Source organism: Cydia amplana, chromosome 7 (genome assembly GCF_948474715.1).
Source record: "Cydia amplana chromosome 7, ilCydAmpl1.1, whole genome shotgun sequence".
Taxonomy (NCBI): domain Eukaryota; kingdom Metazoa; phylum Arthropoda; class Insecta; order Lepidoptera; family Tortricidae; genus Cydia; species Cydia amplana.
In genome coordinates this window covers 16,782,980-16,796,532 of record NC_086075.1, presented here as the reverse complement: position 1 = coordinate 16,796,532, position 13,553 = coordinate 16,782,980, and the positions used below count along the sequence as shown (strand labels likewise).

At 36.7% G+C, this 13,553-nt stretch overlaps 1 protein-coding gene across 1 annotated transcript in view; it reads left to right on the top strand.

Annotated features, from left to right (window-relative positions):
* LOC134649606 (ATP-dependent (S)-NAD(P)H-hydrate dehydratase) overlaps positions 1 to 13,553 on the top strand; it is a 395,537-nt gene that overhangs the window by 89,216 nt on the left and 292,768 nt on the right. The gene's annotated exons all lie outside the window — the stretch shown is intronic.

The window sequence follows — 13,553 nt, the reverse complement described above, 5'->3', positions numbered from 1 at the left end:
AAGATGCCTTCGTCGTAACGATTTTACGATACTGCAATTTTTACCATTATAAACCAGCGTCTATAATATAGCGTATGTAGCTATATGATAAATATTTTACTGCAAATTGCTTCTATGCTATATGAAATAAAGATCGCTTTTACGACGGGTAAGCCACATCTTGCTTATTGATACACAGAAACTGATTTCCTGGCAAAGCGGTACATATCTAGTCGGACGCGCTGAAGTGTCGTGATTGCAAAATCAAACATCTATTCAGCAACGATTCGCTAGCACTCAGGCTTCCTATATATAATCTATCTTTAAATTTCTAACAAACATTTGATTTCCAGTTAAGATTAGAATTAAATTGTTCCAGTGTAGAAAACACTTTCCTTAGCTTTGTATCAATCAAACAGATCGCTAATGTAGGTATGCAAATATAATTTATTTCCAACAGCTAACGTACACTACAAATATTTCCATTTTAATTATATTTCCATTGGAGTTAATTTATTCAAGCCGGACCGGGCAACACTGTTCACAGGTACGTTTTCTGATATAGTACGCTTTTATTTTGCCTGCGTCGGTATGGAAAAGATGAAAATCCGGGAAAAGCCTTCAGGGGCGCATGAATTAGCATATTTATTAGTATCATCCGCGCAGTCCGCTGCGCGACGGATTTGTTATCAATACTGATTTGCGCAGCGTCAAAATAAAATAATCTCAAGCAATTATTGATAACAAGAGTTATTTTGACAAAAAATGGTATTCGATCTTTGATTGTTTAAGAGTGTATTAAGTAATGAATATATATATACCTATCTAAATATATAAATACTTATTAGACAATCCCCGTATATTATACCAACCCGTACCAATAAGAGCCTTGTCGTGCACGACTATCGTTTATAATCTTGTCAGTGCCCGGAGCTAGGTGTCCAAGAAAGCAGCCAGTTTCAAGACATCCCATTTAAGTTCTTATTTTTCCGCTCTAGATAGCATTCTTCTTATACCTATAATGAGTTTTATGTTCCGGTTATATATTTAAATACTCACATAAGAGATGTGGCAACTCGTGCGGCTTTGAAACCGGAGGATGTGGTTTCGAACTCTGCGTAACTATGTAGGTGTTAGGTTTTTTGGAATGTATGTACGAAAACTCATTTGACATTTAGCAGTTAGGTAGGTACTATTTGTTTCTCCTCCTTTCCTTGTTGCTCCTAAAGGAGAAATGGGTGTATCCTATAAATTTCCTACAAATGAAAGATTGTATAACTTTATAATTGAATTAAAATTTAATTAAAACTCTTACGCTAGAGTTGACAGAACGTGCAAGTAGCTAAAGCTAAACTCGTGCAGAGAATGTATCGGGGTAGCCTCAGCAAAGCAACCGAGATGGCGGGTACGTTTGTTCAGTGAGCTATTAACGCATCCACACGCAACTACAGACATACAGCTTGTCCATGTATAAGTACGAGTTAGAATTTAGGTAAAGATTACACATTGGTTAGTGTTTAGAGCGATTTCATACATTTGCTAATAAACACACGTAGCAAAAAATCCCCATTTATCAATAAAATTATATGGTGTAAATTGCGATAGCTGAGTATTTGTAATATTGGTTTTTTTTTAGTAGTAGTAGTTTTTAATTTAGACTCAAGATAGTATTGTAAAGATTCATATACAAAATTAAATAAATCCTCGCACATATGATCAACCCCGATGCTTAACAATCGAACCGATATAATCACCTGAAAATAACTTTTCCTACAGGTTTTGTTCGTGACATTCTACCTTCATTCCTGCATGTAATGAACGAATATATTCTCGTAAACCGCATTTATTACACGGGTATTTTTTCGCTGTCTCGTAAATACTACTCCGGGGTTGGTGTAAAACAATACAGCCGGTTCTAGAATGTTACGTGTCCTGACTGCCGAGGCTCCGCGTCACGTCTCTCTCAAAGCAGACACATCTTTTTTCCGCAGCATAGGACACAGTTAATTAATTTGTTTTATCCCACTTCCTACGTTTTGTGTTTCGGGATTTGTTTTGTAGTGATGGTCTTTGTTTGCTTTACATTATAATTACAATTAGGTAGGTTGGTAGAAATGATGAGAGCAAAGGGACGATATTATTATGATCGTTGTTTTAATATCAATTTGTTGGTAGCTTCGTAGTCCCCAGACAAATGGATCAGTACTATTGTGTTGTGTTGATTTATATCATTTTTAAAGGCGGAGGTTTTTATTTCTAAAAATGTTATGTAAGCTACAAAAGTCTCATCAATCTCATCGTAGGAATTTAATCATCAAAGAAATTTTCCTTTTTCTAGTTAGACGGGTGATCACGAGATGCTTTCTTTAGAAAACTGAAGCGTCGGAGGCCTTGGCCCGGGCTCGGAACGTTCTGTCGTAAGTTATTCTTAAGTCTACTTAATTATTGGTTCCAATATTATTTTACCTTCACGTCAATATTTATGCCAGTAGTAGGACAATGTTACTTAAAATATGATAAAATATTTATTAAGCCTCAGTGTTTTTCTACCATTGGGTGTAGTAGTAGTACTAGTAATGTGCTCTGTATAATCTCGTAACTCACCAAAGTGGAACAAACGATTCTGTACGTTGGTACATATTCATGTAAGTACTGTATAAACAACCCTTGTTTAAAATAAGGGTTGTAAATGGCTATCATGTCGTCGCTTTCACGTCGCTGCTATGTTGCCTGAATAAACATCATGCAATTAAAATGAAACCCGAGTCAACGCGAGTCGAATTTCTTTCTGTTTAGGATAATTGACTTTTGCTAATGCTTTCAAATAAGTAAGCAGTTCTTCGAATAATCAAGAGCGTATACGTAGTATTAATAATCGCGTTAAATAGTTTCGTTATGTTCTAGATAATGTCTAGGTAGCCTATTATACTTTTCGAGTTATAAGTAAACGGGTTTACAAATTATATAAATGAATATTTTCTTATACCTAAGCTTCCACTCTGTTGTCCTGCGTTTTCTTAATATTTATCTTTCTTATATAAAGAAATTAATTCTGCTCAAATTACCACTGTGATACCAGTCTCTAAGTTTATCTACTGCGTTTTCATATATTATTATAGAAATGAGTTTCTATCATATCCAAGACTTTTAATTCGAGTAACTGGTTCTAACTTCTAAGGTATTTCTTTCGTGCACCATTTACAATTATTAAGTAAACCTATTGAAAAAAAAAACCTTGTTATAGTCCTGTTCTATGAAATGTATAATATACCTATGATATTTTTGTCATATCATTTAAATCTACTCTGCGAAATCCACCGACTTGGAGAGAAAGCAAACAGCGTGTCCACCTCAAACGAAATCGATTTCAACTTCAGAAAACTCGGGCACCAGTAAGCCAGTGCTCCGAAATTCCGGTTAAAATAACGTTCTCGTGGCTACGACCAGTGACAGGAGACTCATTCGAGCTTTAAAATGTTTACTTGATTCGACATTTTGGCACATCCAATCCAAACTATGGCGACTGGAATTTCCAAGTTTTTCAATTTTGAATTTTGTACGTTTCGTCATCGTAACTACAAGATACAACTGGAGAAAAAATCAAATTGTTTTATTAATTATGTACATAGGTAGGTATATTGATTTATGTTGAAGAGCCTTTCAAAGTTATGCTTATGAATAATTTTAACGGATACCGCCGTGACAGCGTGGCCTAGAAGGTAATAATTATTAACTAGCGTTAGCCGCGTTAGCTTATTAAGACGCCGGTTCGGCTCAGCCACTGGAGGGCTTGGTCACTTTATACAGCATGTGACATCTATTTCAGTTTATAATTCCATCATCTCATCGCTTTTTTAATCGAATATACATTGACTCAGGAACAAATATCCGTGCTGATCACACGAATAAATGCCCTTATCAGGATTTGAACCCGGAATCGGCATTCTATCTAGGCAGGGTCGCCATGCAGATCCATTAGGCCAGACAGTTCACTATTACTTACTAAGTACAAAGTCTTTGTGCTGCTAATTTGATTTAAAAACATATTACAAGGTACAATATTTGAGTTTGGAATGAAAGCTTAAGTGGACCGACATTCACAATTGCAAAATGCAAACTGAGTGCATGGGGTTAATTGGAATGAGCTTGTGTTTGTATGCAGGGCTGCGTCGATGTGGGAAATGATCCCGTTTGACTCAAAAGCATAATGATTTTCGTGAGAATAGGTTTAGCGGGCACTACATTTGATGTAGATAAAACTAATAGATACAGTTTTTTGATTAAAATTAGATTTTATTTATAATTTTTGAAATGTGACTCTAAAATACTGATAACTTTATTTAGGTAAGAATGAATCACTTAGTCTAAAAGTAATATTCTCTCTTCTAGTAGTGCTCGTTCACTTACTAGGAATTCTAATTTCACAATAAGACATGATTTGTTATTTGTACCTTTTGTCTAGATTAAAAAAATAGACTATTCACTGCTCAAGTAAAAAATACAAAATGATAATGTTTTATACGATGCTTGCTCATTTTTAGGGTTCCGTACCCAAACGGTAAAAAACGGGACCCTATTACTAAGACTTCGCTGTCCGTCCGTCCGTCTGTCACCAGGCTGTATCTCATGAACCGTGATAGCTAGACAGTTGAAATTTTCACAAATGATGTATTTCTGTTGCCGCTATAAAAACAAATACTAAAAATATAATAAAATAAATATTTAAGGGGGGCTCCCATACAACAAACACGATTTTTTGCTCTATTTTTTGTTGATGGTGCGGAACCCTCCGTGCGCGAGTCCGACTCGCACTTGGCCGGTTTTTGTCATATAATATCTAAGCGTGTCATAATAATTATAATATAATAATTATATAATTATAATAAGTGTGTAAAGGGTTAACAGAAAACATTTTAGAACGCATGATCGAATCTAAATCGCAATTCGAAGCGGTAACACCGAATGAGCTATCACCGCAAACCAAATAACCGTGGCAAAAGCAGTCCAGGCGGCGGACCACAGCCCTCATTCGAAATTGTGCGAACTAAAAAGATGCCAAGAACAAATTGAACGCGAGTGTGTATCACTATCGCTCCCTGATAAGATTGGGGCTGAAGCACAAATATGTATATGTATATGAAAGACTGTAGTACGAAAAATCTCTTATCTAATATGATATATAGGGTATGAGATGGTTAATGAAATACAGTTCGCCGACATAGATGTAAGTAAGTACCTACTATTGTGTAAATAAAACCGGCCAAGTGCGAGTCGGACTCGCGCACGGAGGGTTCCGCACCATCAACAAAAAATAGAGCAAAACAATAAAAAAAAAACAAGCAAAAAACGGTCACCCATCCAAGTACTGACCCCGCCCGACGTTGCTTAACTTCGGTCAAAAATCACGTTTGTTGTATGGGAACCGACTTAAATCTTTATTTTATTCTGTTTTTAGTATTTGTTTTTATAGCGGCAACAGAAATACATCATCTGTGAAAATTTCAACTGTCTAGCAATCACGGTTCGTGAGATACAGCCTGGTGACAGACGGACGGACGGACGGACGGACGGACGGACGGACGGACGGACGGACAGCGGAGTCTTAGTAATAGGGTCCCGTTTTTACCCTTTGGGTACGGAACCCTAAAAAGGCACACACGACAATGTTTCCTTAACGACCGGTCATGCGACGCTCTTATTCAGCGGTTCCTGCGATCTTGATAAGTATTTACGGTGTCATTAAAAGCCTTGAACTTCCCGAGTTGTCGAGGACTTTGGTTCTCACGGATTGCTATCATATTGGTATTGAGGTTTAAGTTTCCGAATGAGTCCAGACAAGTCGGAAGCGGCTAATTTGGCCCAGTGTGAAATGGACCGAGTCATCGCGCACAAAGCGCTGCTAATGCGCGCGTCCGCTGCATCCCCGCAATTATATTTGCATACGACCACCTCTTACCGACGGCTTACGTTGCCTACAAAAGGTAAATGGACCACTGTGCTAAACTACCTAGTTCAATAACGCCTGCAAAGTCTGGTTTCTATTTGCAACCCCCCAACGATGCAAGACATGCCGGTTTGTAGATAGGTATAAGTAGGTAGACACTTCAGGCATGCCAGCCCATAGCTTCAGATACTAGTATGAAATGCTAATTCGTTATACGTTAAAATCGTGTGATCTTATTAAGAAACTCACTTCGTTCGTTTCTTAAACCCACACTCGTCTTTTAATGCCTTTCATTATGTAGCAGTAACATAAACTACTATAATGGCAATGGTTTAATTATAAAGTTGGGAAAGGTCGCACACAAACTACCATTTTGCGCCTTAAAATATGTATAGTAGGTATGTAGATAGGTATTAGGTACTTTGCAGCAGAATACAGGGACTTATTTATAGGATGTTTAAATAAAATATAAACAGGTAATTATTTAAACATCGGAAGACTGGTTCTCAACGTGGATGTGCTCGTACCTATCTGACTAAGCACAGGCAGCGTAGGTAAAGTGTTATCCACTGCAGTGTGCACAGGAGCAAGGTACACCTAAAGCTGGTACCTATGAATTCCGGGGCGTTGAATTGAGTACTTAGAAATCCACCTGACTGTGGTGAAGAACGGAAGTCGAATTAACAATATTTTTTTTAGCTGCACCTACTTCAAAAGCTAATTTTGTCATGAGTTCAATGCTTATTTAGATGACTTCAATTATACAGAAATGAAGTAGTACCTACTTTTTATTTCAGAAAGCAAATTTACGCAAAAAAATTAAAACTTCCTTTACGAGTATTTATGCTACCTACCTTTTTGATTAGTCTGGGCCAACATTATATTTTCCACAATATTTTGTACAATACACAGGAAAAAGTATCGTATCCTAATATCGACATTAGATGAACTTATCAGACTTATCTTGTGTTAGTAATCTGACCCATAATGCCATTTAGTTACTATCATTAATAATATATTGTATTTCTCATTGTATTTTAGCAATTTGTTCCCTACAAAATTTAAATCATCTTTCATCTTAAAGTGGAAATTTAACACTCATCTGAATCCCAAGGGGTGACCGCTTCCTGTGTATACCCGCCGAAACAGGAGGCAACGCGAGAATGTCGTTATCCTGCGCACTTTGCACAAGAGCGGAGGTGAAGCCAGTGGCGCCGACGAAATCGGACGCGCTGGACCAATGGCCGCCTTTGAGACCCCTGTGATTGTCGGACGGTTGCAATTCAAAAGGTATTTGAAGTAGGTAAATATTTCTATTTTCCAAGCGTGCATGAAATATAAAGGGGTCTACCAAGCACGTACTGCTCGCCCTTAGTGTAAGGCCTGAGTGGACGCTCGAGTTAGCTGGGCGGGGCGTGCGGCGTGCATGTTAAATAAATGCAAGCGTATAGAAGCGGCCTTAGTGCACGCTGCTCAAATCACTTGTGAGCCCGACGCCACGCTGCACGCCCCGCCGAACGCTCCGCTTCGAGCGTCTACTCAGGCCTTACACTTACACTTAGAGTTGGTCAAAGACGCCTAGTCTTTCTCAGATGGCATACACTCTAAAAAATGAAGACCAACTAAGAGCAGTTTTCTCTTAGTTGACGTTAAGTTAATTATAACAATAACGATCTTATATAAATCAAAGAAACCTGATTACTTAAAACAATAAGTGTATCTGTGATTGAACTAATAAAGTAGGTATGTTATTAATCCTAACAATTGTATACTTTGCATCTATCATTAACTTGTTGGCATAATTATGTAACGTAGGTTGATTCAATCCTTAACAAATTAATTAAAACATATAAATATGTTAATAGTTATGAACATTTTAATAGTTTATGTGATTATTTTCTCTTTGTTGATTTACATAAGACTTGGTATTTTAATCAACTAAACATATAATATTTAGAACAACGAAGATAAAACATTCAATCCCATTATGATCAAGTTATTGTATTAATTACGAAACTAATATTCCATTCTATTAAGAATTATTTGTTAAATCGATTTTCTTCATAATTAAATTAAATAATCAGTTAATCCGTTCAATCAAGAGATAAGTAGGGGGGCGCCGGTGCACCCGCGGTCCTCCCCGCCCGCGCCCCTGCGGCGCCTGTGACCGTGCGAGTGGGGAGTCAGTCTCAGCCTCGACGTTCAACATTCAACTACTTAGTCATTCAAGTACGCGTCAACGAAATAAACTTTACTTGTGCCTTTATTTCACGGCAAGCCTGGAACAGTGAACGTGTTACCTTTGCTTTGTGTACCTAATGTATAATAGTGTATGTGCAACATGGAGCAAGTGCTATTAATCGCAGCGACGGGAATAAAAGGCGCGGGGACGGGCCGGGATGGTTATGTGGGAATCCCTGTTGTGGACTAATGAGACCCCAGGTCTACCCAGTAAAACCCCTGTTGGCCGCCTCAAGGCTTTAAGGCGAGGCACGGGAAACGATCGGGACCATGCTTCCGAAACCCCGCCAGCGGCTGTCCGAACTGCGGACTCGACTTCGGAGGAACTGTTTCCCTTTACTTCTCTAAGAGTGCGCCATTTTTTGCGCATTGGCCATCCCAGGGACCCTCGTGTAGGCGACAGACGTCCCCGAGCCTGCCGCCAACGGGTACCCATAAGGGGGAAATCGACGGTTGTACGCCAAACGGTCATTATATTTGTAGCCCGTTTTAAATGTTAATTATAATATATATGTAAGGTATGTAAAAGAAAGTTCGATTTTTAAATGTAAAACGTTTAGTTTTCTAAATGTTTAGATGAATAAATAACATCTTATTATATATATTTTTTGTTTTATTCATTTACCCCCTTTTCATAAAACTTTACTTTGTTAAATTTGAATCTCAATTGTTTAATCAGTTCAACTATGAAGCTTGTTGTTTGTTATTGTGTTTTATTGTACTAGTAAAATTGATGAAGAATGGTATATTGTACTAGACAAGCTTCATAGTTGAACTGATTAAACAATTGAGATTCAAATTTAACAATTTCTTAGTTCTGGCTAATAAGATGCATAAGTCGATGCAATCATGTTCTTAGTTGAACTTATTAGGGTCAAATAGTTGATACAGTAATTCTTCATGTTAACATTGATTTACATCTTAGTTGAAATGATTAAACAATTGAGATTCAAATTTAACAATATCTTAGTTCAGGCTAATAAGGTGCATTAGTCGATGTAATCATGTTCTTAGTTGAACTTATTTGGGTCAAATAGTTAATACAGTAATTCTTCATGTTAATATTGACCTACATCTTAGTTAAACTGACTTGTTTGTATTAGTTGGTACAGTAACTTATCATGATAATAATTATCAAGCCCTTAGTTGATCTTGCTAGGATCAATTAGTTAGCATAATTATTTTTCGTGTAAATATCGAACAAGATCTTAATTGGTTCAGTTACATAGATATAGTAATAGCAATCAGAATTACCTTATTTGATGTGTCTAAGTTCTTGTTAGGCTCGTATGGAATCAAGATGCTTGATTACGACTATCAAGATATTGATAGGGCCAACCAAATTTTTTTTAGAGTGTATAGTCGACAAATTGGGACAGGTTCCGCCGTGGCGAGGTGGAGGGGTGCATGGTGTTAGCCGCGACCGCTATAACCGCTGTTCTAATCCAGCCTTCACCACTGGAGGGCTTCGTCACTTTTTCTTTAGTACTTATTTATATGATACCTACTTCAGTTTATATTTTGTATATAGGTAAAATATGCATAATTTGTGAATATTATTATAATATTCCTTTACAGCATCAGCTTTTGATGACAGCATCAGATTTATAATAAACATGCACTCAGTTCACTATTTTATTATTGATTTCATTACGTAGTTTTTTTAAATACATAATTAGCAATAAAGCATGTAAAAAATGAAAAGTGAATTTGTTAAAGACTAATTTAACCATTATGTGTCGACAAAGGAATTCTGTTCCAAAAGGTTTCTTGCTTTTTCCTTTTCCTTTCTACCTTAATAACGCTATATTAAATATCAACTCTTCCATGAACCAAGTATAAGAGTTTACTCATAAACTTTTCCAAATTAATAGAAAAATATGGTATTAAATTAAGTACAAATCATTAAACGAGCGTTCATGTTTCGGCTTCACTGTGATCAAAGCTACTTTAATTTTCGGCGTTTAATTTTAAACGACATTCCCGGATAAGCCTTTCCTTATCAGGCAATGGCGAACCGTCGCGCAAGTGTTAGGTAAATATTTATACAAACGGTGTAATCCTGAGGGTTTTTGCGCGGCGTTGTCGTGATGCCGCGTTCTAATTACTAACGAAATGTAGGCGAGTCGGACGCTCAGGCTCAACTAGTGATAATGCGAAGTGATAAAAATTACATTATAAGTAATGTGTCTTAGATAAATGTCACCGACTTAAACGGAACAAAGTGAGGGAGTGAAAGCCATACAAACTTTATGTAGCTACGGTCAACTGGAACCGCAAGCAGTATTCTTGCCATAATTCGAATTTTAGGTACAGTCAACACCAAAAGAGATACGCTTCTTTACGCGTCAAAAGTAGCTGCCATTTTCTAACAACTTAACAAACTAATATACTAATATTAAAATAAAATTACTTAAAAAATACCCACCTATCGTATGAAAGGTTCCCCAAGTCTGTGCCCTGCGGAAGGGTGCCCATGAGGCTGGCTACATTACCCCGCTGGATGGCTATGCCTATTTTTTGACCAAGGAATGAGCCAGCCCTTGTATCTGTATCTACATATTGAATTCTGTTGAATTTTATAGCGATTGTAACAAACACATTTACTGGACACGAACGTTTAATTTGTAAGCACAAATTATTATTATAATCAAACTAATGTGTTCAATAGTTGGCAGGTGGACATCATTTGCAATCATCTACACACCCAACACTGGTTCATATAGTCATCCGACTCGCTCCTATTACGATTGGAGCACCCTAGCATCCCTTTGTCCTGCTCTAGTGGCAACAGCCCCCTTATCACGCTCTGTAATGATAAATTATTATTGCCGCACCCCACTTTACCTGTCGTTGAGCGAATTTCAAACTGTTAAAGTAGCTTGAGTATAACTTGTAATAGTTGTAATGTAAATTGAAGTACTCTATCTTCGGGGATGGCGTGTACATGTACAAGTAATTATGTAAGTAGTTAATAACTATATTAAGATATAGATTTGTACACTTTAATGTGTATTGTAGGTAATCATATTGATGTTTCTGTAGAGTGGTGCGAATTTTCTTGATTACTGTATTGTTTGACAACGGTTATTCATATCAAAGGATATGAATATTATTAATGTATACTTGTATAGCTCTTTTTACACTTAGAATGACGATGACATAGACCGCATGGCCACTTTTAAGTAAAGTAGCGCTGTTCTTTGCAGTTTTAATCTAAGTTTCTTGTTGGAAAAGAGGATCTGCCCAGACTTGCGTTAAAATCTTCCTCCATTACATATCATAAACGCGCAGAATGAGTTTTAAAACAATGCATTTATTAGGCACGCCACAAAGCGTTGTACGCCGAGAGTAAGCTACCGTCTATCACGGTTCATGTAAAAACATAATAGAAAAGTGAATACTGTCTTTATGTTGCACAGCTAGAACAGAAATTCTTGGTATATTTCAGTTTTCCTATTTTATAAGTGCAAGTAAAGTAGTGCTGTTTTCTACAACTGCGAAAGTAAATACAAAAAATGAAAAATTCGTTATTCGATTCAATCAACCAGAAGCCCGATTCTGATTTTAATGTCTTGTTCTGAAACTATTATATGCATTTATTTAGAGAGAGAGAGAGAGATAGAGAGAGAAATTTGATTTAACACGAAATATATAGGTAGCCACTGGATATAGCTCAGAACCGGGATGAATGGAGGAAGAGGGGGGAGGCCTTTGCCCAGCAGTGGGACATAATAGGCTCACAATAATAAAATATAGGTACATTAAAGGTCAATCTGAAGTATGAGTAATGATGATAGTATTTAACAAAACCCACTGTGACCATTCGCAAATTCAATGGGTAAAGTAAAGTAAAAGTACCTGATGTACAAAATGTTTCCCCACGGTAAGTTAAAACACACAATACTACATGTCATACACGGGCAAAATGAAGTTTTAAAACAATGCACCTTTACGGCGCTTCACAAAACATTTACTTGCCGAGATAAAGCTCTAACCTAACATATTGCATGGAAAATATAACGGAAAATGTAACATAATAATATTTGTGTCTTTAACAAAAGCTTAACTGTTAATGGTGTCGGCTTTTGATCGTTAGGCATTTGTATTTAGAGAGAATAAAAATGGACGATAAATATTGTGCATAAAAAAACTTTTATAATACCTACTTTAAACTCTCGCGATTGTACACATATTTAGTAAAGTAAAGTAAAGTAAAGTAAAGTAAAGTAAAGTAAAGTAAAGTAAAGTAAAGTAAAGTATTTATTAATTGTAAACTGTGTACATAAGATGTCATAAACATGAGATATCGAATCAACAGTTGCCCATTTCGAGCATACAATATGATCTTAAAACTACTAACTATACTAGCTTACTGACTAACTTATACTTAACAAACTGGTGATTCCAGAAAAAACTCATTTAGGTTGTAAGATACATTTTCAATTAACCAGTTTTTTAATTTTAATTTAAAGCGATTCCCCTCCAACATTTTTATTTCAACTGGCAGGGCGTTAAAAACTCGTATTGCAGTATTGAATGTACTTCTGTTAAACATTGAGTTGTTTGATTTTGGACATACAAGATTAAATCTGTACTGCTCTCTAAGATTATCTCTCTGCGAGGACTTTTTTCTAAATAATATTTTTAGTTATTTTCTGCATTTACCCACTTTTCCTTAGCATCTCCTGAACATGGACTGCTAATTCCTAGTCTATGTGTTCAGAGTCACATAAGTCTCGTGTTCTGGCTACCCAGAAAGATGTGACTACCCAGTTACTTAGACCCGTTAAAATTACTAAATAAAAAACTTAAGGCACTGCAGCAGCGTTAATGTATTCTCACAAAACAAAGAAAGTATATACTTAGGTACGTACGTACAAATAAATGACCTGCTCCTGTGGCTCCATAAATAACATATTATTAGCGCGCTTCGTTGTTCAAGATATTACTGCGGATGGCATTCCACTGACGATACGATGACGACGGCATTTTGGTACAAAGGAACCCAAAGAGAAACATGTCGCTTTGAACAAGATAAGAACTAGAACCATCCACGAAACCATAACTTTAACCATGCAGCCGGCGAAAAAAGCCTCGCAGCCAAACTTTAACTATAAACTCCGCGCTATCTAGAACGGAGTCACTGCAGCCAGAAACTAAAAAAATAACTCTGGCAAAGTTGAAACTAGATAAAATTCGCCAGTAGCTGATGTTAATGAGTGACGAAATTTTTGCAAACGCACGCAATATCTACGTCAATAATAATGGAAAGACTGCAAAAAAAAATGTGAACTACTAAAAACTATACGAAAATAAAATAGTTGAATGCACTCCTTCGGGCATCTGGCTGCGACTGTCAATTATTATGAACATGGCCTTGATGTCA